We start from the raw sequence: 5,773 nt of genomic DNA on the forward strand, positions 1-5,773 counted from the left end.
TGGAACTGGTTCATCATCACCTGTGTGACAGTGACATAATTGAGATCTTTCCTTTGTCTATAAATCTCATTATGTTCAACATGATATGTTGTCATACAGATTTCTTAGGGTTTTGTCCCACTGGTGGTTTCCTTGGTATGCTTACATAATTTTTGCCAGATCCAATCAGTTTTGCCATGCACTCTCAGCTCCACGTCATTGTGTTCCCCTTATGTTCCAGTCCAGGCATTTTAGACCTCTTGTAACTGTTGTAAGAGTATCTCATGTTCCACCTAAATGATTTAGGGTTTTATTTAGGCTGGGTTTTATCTTCCATCACTGAGTTCATTGACTTTCCTTGGGCGTAATTCCTGGGACACTGAGCCTAACTCCTGGGGGATTCCTCCAGTTATTTCTCCTTTCTTAGATAGTTTATACTCTCACTATTACTGTGAGAGTGTTTCTGTAGCAAATATTCTTCTCAAGATGAGAAGAAACTTCAATATTACAATCCATTTGTTATTGTGGTTTAAATACACACACACAAACACACACAAGTTAATGCACATACACTGATGATATCTCAATTTATGGGGCCATTCTGGGGATGTCAAGATCGATATCTCTCGAGTGGTTCTCAGAAGGCCATAGGGTGACCCTCTCTAGGTACTTAAGCAGGGAGGAGAAGTTGACTGCACTGTGACATGTCCCTAGGAACTATGTGTGCCTTGTCCCAAAGTCAGACTGATGACTGACTATCTTGAAAACCACCATGGAACTTTTGTTTTGCAAATGATGGAGATCAAGTCAGGGTCAAAATCAGAAAACTAGATGGAGCTTCCAAGCTCCAGTGGAAGAGCAGATGGATGGAGAAAAAGAGCAAGGATGTCAGGAATATAAGGGCTTGGTCCACACTATGAGACACTGTGCCTGAACTAAGGGAATTTCAACTAATCCAGTGACCTGGGAATGAAAGAACATGGGATCAAACTGGAAGCTCTGAATGTGGCTGACAATTGGGGCAGACAGAGAAGCCAAAGATAATGGCACTTGCAATTGTCTGCATATCATACACTGGCTTTTTGTGATCATATTTTTTGTGGATGCATACATTGCTAAATCTGGATGGATGAAGGGTGGGCTTGGACTTCCCACAGCTCAAAGTACCCTGCCCTCTATTTGGACTGGTGTTTGAGTGGAGAGGTTTATTTGCGGAGCAAGAAGAATGTGGGAGGAGGAAGAGAAGTGGAAAGTTTGATAATTATTATTATGAAGTAATGGAAAAATCAATAGAAAATAACCAATGAGGACATTGGAGCTAGGAAAAAAAAACATTCATGTGAGTTGTTGATTCAGACCAAAAATTATTTTACAGAAAAAAAAACACATAAAGGGGTTGAGTTACTTGGAAAATATGACTCAAGTAATTGGGAAGAAGATTGGGGTTTTTATTTTGGGTCTTCATGGGGCTGTATGAGCAGCATTTTAGGACCTGTATGCTGGATATTTCTGGGGGTTAGTAGGGAAGAAACCTGGCTAGGAGGAGTTTTATGACATAAGTAGAGCCTTGATGATGTCACAAAGCTTTGGTTGGGGGTGGCAACTCTGTTCCACATGAAGCACTGGTCTTCTGTGAAGGTGGGCTTACTATCTTCACGGTGGCTGAGGAGGTCAGTTCAGCTCTTGGGCTCCACAACTGTTCAACCGAATTTCCAGAAGTTGGAATCTAGAGAGCCAAGATATTTTCTTTTGGTAAATATGTTTAGGAAGCAACTAGGACCTCTGTAGTCAAAGAAAGGTTTCTTTCAAATCTGCTCTGGGTCCAAAATTTATGTCGTTAACAGCTCCTATATTTGATAGCTGGGGGACGGTTAATGTCAGGTATTCTCCCCACTCTATCTTTGCTAAAAATGTCCAATTCCTCTGTCCACTTAAATGGCAAAGATCCTCTTTGTCCATATGTGTTTTAAAAGATAATTATTTCTAAGAGGTGCTGTTGCACAGATTAATGTTTCTTTCTTTTGGCAGTTTGACACACAGTACTCACTTCTCTATTGAAGATACAGAATATCTTTATGTAATCAACCTGGATCTGGATCAGGAGACACAACAGAGAGAGCCAGTGGACTGGAGTGCCATGACCTTGGGCAGGTGGTTATAGATCAGCCAACTAACCAGTAGCTTGAGTGGTAAGGAGAGGAGTGGCTGTTCTTTGAATTCTTTGCCATCTGTTCAGATATTTCTTTCTCGCTATAAGTATAGGCATAGATTCCTCTCTCATTGATATAGTAAGTCAGGAAGTAGGTTTCTCAGTAGAGGTCAATTGCATTTTGCAGCAGGAATATGTCTCTGATACACATATACTGAGCTGTAGACAAGAGTTTGATAATTTTCCTATTAATTTCTTAAGAACATATTCCATTTAGGTATCCAAATCTATTCAGCCCTGCCTTTTTCACCTGCTCCAATGTTATTCCTAAAAAGAGCCTTGACCTCACATCCTCACCTTCTTATCCTTGCAGGCACTTATGGTGGAGGAAACCACTTTGTGTCTCATTTAAACTGAAGAGTTCTTCCTATGCAGAGATTGGCAGCTATGAAGCCCAAGCACAGAAACAGAGCCAAGAGACAGTGGAACAGGAGTGCTGTGGCCTATCTCAGAAAGTCTCCCACCATGATGAAGATGCCTCTTAGTATGAGTGGCATGCCACATCTCCAAAAGAAGAATGGGCCATCGCTCCAGAAGCAAAAACTTAGTAAGCCTTTTGAGGCCCTGGAGAATATTGTTGGCCGCAGAATTTCTCATGGCTGGAAGGAAGCCAATGAACCAGTCACCCATTGGAAAGCCATCATTCTAGATCAACTGCCAACATATCCCTCTCTCTATTTGTTGAAATATGATGAGATTGATTGTGTCTATGGCTTGGAGCTTCATAGTGACAAAAGGATTTTAAACCTGAAGATCCTGCCTAATAATGTGCCATTTCCTCAGGTGACAGACACTCATCTCTCAAACACCATAGTTGGCAGAGCAGTGAAACATACATTCATGGGCACAAATGGCTCTAAGAATGACTGGAACGGGATGGTCCTAGAAGAGGTGCCAATCATGAAGACCTGGTTTTATATTACCTACAAGAAAAATCCGGTCTTGTACATTTACCACCTCCTGGATGACTACCTGGAAGGCAACCTCCACATCATGCCAGGATCTAACGAAGAGTGGAGTGGCGTGGTCCCAGGTGAGGTGCAGACCATAACGACCTGTTTCTACATTGTCAACGAGAATGATCCGGTCCTGTACCTTTACCACCATCATGATGATTCCATTGAAGGCAACCTCCACATCACGCCTGAATGTCCTCCAGTAGAGGTGACTTTGGAATTAGGCAGGGATTCCTTGGAGGGCAAAAGAGTGCAGTACAACAAAAAAGATGGAACCCAAGAGATAGGTAAAATTATTTGCCAAGTTCCCAACAAACCTTCTGTGTATTTCATCAAGTTTGATAATGACTTCCATATCTATGTCTATGATTTGGTGAAGATCTGTTAAAGTGAAATTCTCAAATTTTGAGGGGCAGACTTAATGCTCTCTTTGGGAATGTGTTTTTTCAGAGATACCTCAGGTCTTCTATGAATCCTGGTATCTTTTCCAATGGATTATTCTTTCTCAAAGAATAAAAATTTGTTAACATGTTGTGTTATTTGGTCAATGATGGATTGTGTTTGGTGGATGGGGCATCACAGAAATACATGCCTCAAAACAAAGCAGGATTTATGGTCTTTTCCCCTTGGAGAGTAAAGGACTGGGGATGCATGGTGCGGTAGAGGACAAGATGGCTGTCAAGGAAGCAGTGGAGAGGGGACAAAAAGTTGTATGATCTCGGGGCGGTATGAAGCTTGAGGGAAAACCATGTCAAATGGAAAGATGTGACCGATATCAGCGTGAGGTATTGGGACTTAAGAGGATAAAGAGTAGATTAATCAGGAAGGGACACAAATGTATACTCAAAATCAGAGAAAATTAGGTTTCATTTGATGAAAGGGTTAATTCGTACTGGCTGTAAGTCAAAGGATGTTTGATCTCCACTAGAGCATGTTGCTTAGTGAAAAGTGTCTCCGCTCAGTTGCTCTTCTCCAGTAAGGTGGACATCAAGTTACCTAATTAGTTTTGCCAGAATTCTGTCTGCCACCTACTTTGTCATGCCTGGATTCGGTATGCCTTGAACTCTCATAGGTCTTATCCATGCCATCCAACCCTTGTCAGTTCATTTAAATAATTGCCCTGCCATATCTGGAAAACAGTGTTCCCTTTCATTGATCATGTTCTGTAGTACTTGGGCTATAAAACTCATGAACACACTCACCCACACACAGAATAAACATGTACATATGATGCCCACTAGTGTGTGACATGCACACATATGATGAATGCACCGAACTCCATAATATCAGTAAAGTAGGGAATCCATGATGCTAGGTGGAGTCTGGCAAAGACCCCACACACCCATCAAACCGCCAAATACCAGTATGGTACTGATGTCTGACTCCCATCCTGTAAGGAACCTGCCATCCTGTAACTGGGCTATTTTTGGTTCCTTCATCTTCACAAACTTGGTTAAAATGTTAGAGTTGTCAAACTGGGAGTTAGGGTCCAGCATGTAGATCAGCTGTCCCAGGTCAGGTGATTTGGCTACAATTTGGGTGAGAAATTGTACCAGGGAATTCTGGTACACCCTCTCCTCTTCTTCTCCCTGTCCTCATCATCACTCTTGTGGGTGGACCTGGAGCACAAAGAAGGTAAAATGGAATAAGCCTCCTCCTTAGTGGAAAACCTTGTCAATCCTTAATTTGACCTGACTCTCTGAGGGAATGCAGCACATTTTTTCCTACTAGGTCTCCTCATTCATTGGTTCACTCATTTTTCCAAGGAATGATTGAATTCATCCATTCTTCCTTGTCTCTCTCTCTTCTTTCTTCCCTTCTTCCATTTCCCCCTTGATTGTAGAAATTTGAGCAGCAGGGCTGCATCCCCATGGGGCCGCCTTGTAAGGTTATGCTCCGAAATAACAACACAAAACTATTCAATTCAACACTGCCTGCCCCATTATTTTCAGCCTCTTAACCCATGTCTAATAATGTATGTTGCAGCACGAGGTGAGCTTAGAAGGAAAGATTTAGCATGTCTGACCTGGTGGCTGGCTGTATCGCCATCTGCCTCAGAGTGCAGAGCTACCATTTCTGCCCATGGCAGAGGTGCATGGCATCTCTAAGCTCAATTCCTATTCCTCCCACCATTCTCTTATGTTTATTCCACCCACCTATGTTCTAACCTTGCAGGCCAAACAGTTTCTTTATTTAATTAACCAATGACCTATACTCCGTCATTACTCCTATTTCTGTTTAAACAAGAACGGAATCTTTAATTTTAACATAGCAAAATTACATATAACAAAACAGTTATCAAGCAAGAATTACAGTTACAATATTTATATCTATTTTATCTTTTATCATAACAATGGAAAACTATAACTATCTATCTATTCTTCAACTCCATCAGAGACTCCAGAATAATACAGTATTACCTAAGCAAACAAAAAGTAAGCCATTTTCAAACTCTAGAAATGACAGAGACATCTCGCTGCCTGGACAGTCACCCAAAGTTCCTCTGTACCGTTGGTGTTTCCATCCTCAGCCTACAGGCCCATAGTTTCCAGCAGACATTTCCATGAAGCAGGAAATTTCAAAGGCAGTCACTATCTGCTTGTCTGGAAGAATGTTTTGCTGACCCTTT

This window comes from Microtus pennsylvanicus (genome assembly GCF_037038515.1).
Source record: "Microtus pennsylvanicus isolate mMicPen1 chromosome Y unlocalized genomic scaffold, mMicPen1.hap1 SUPER_Y_unloc_2, whole genome shotgun sequence".
Classification (NCBI taxonomy): domain Eukaryota; kingdom Metazoa; phylum Chordata; class Mammalia; order Rodentia; family Cricetidae; genus Microtus; species Microtus pennsylvanicus.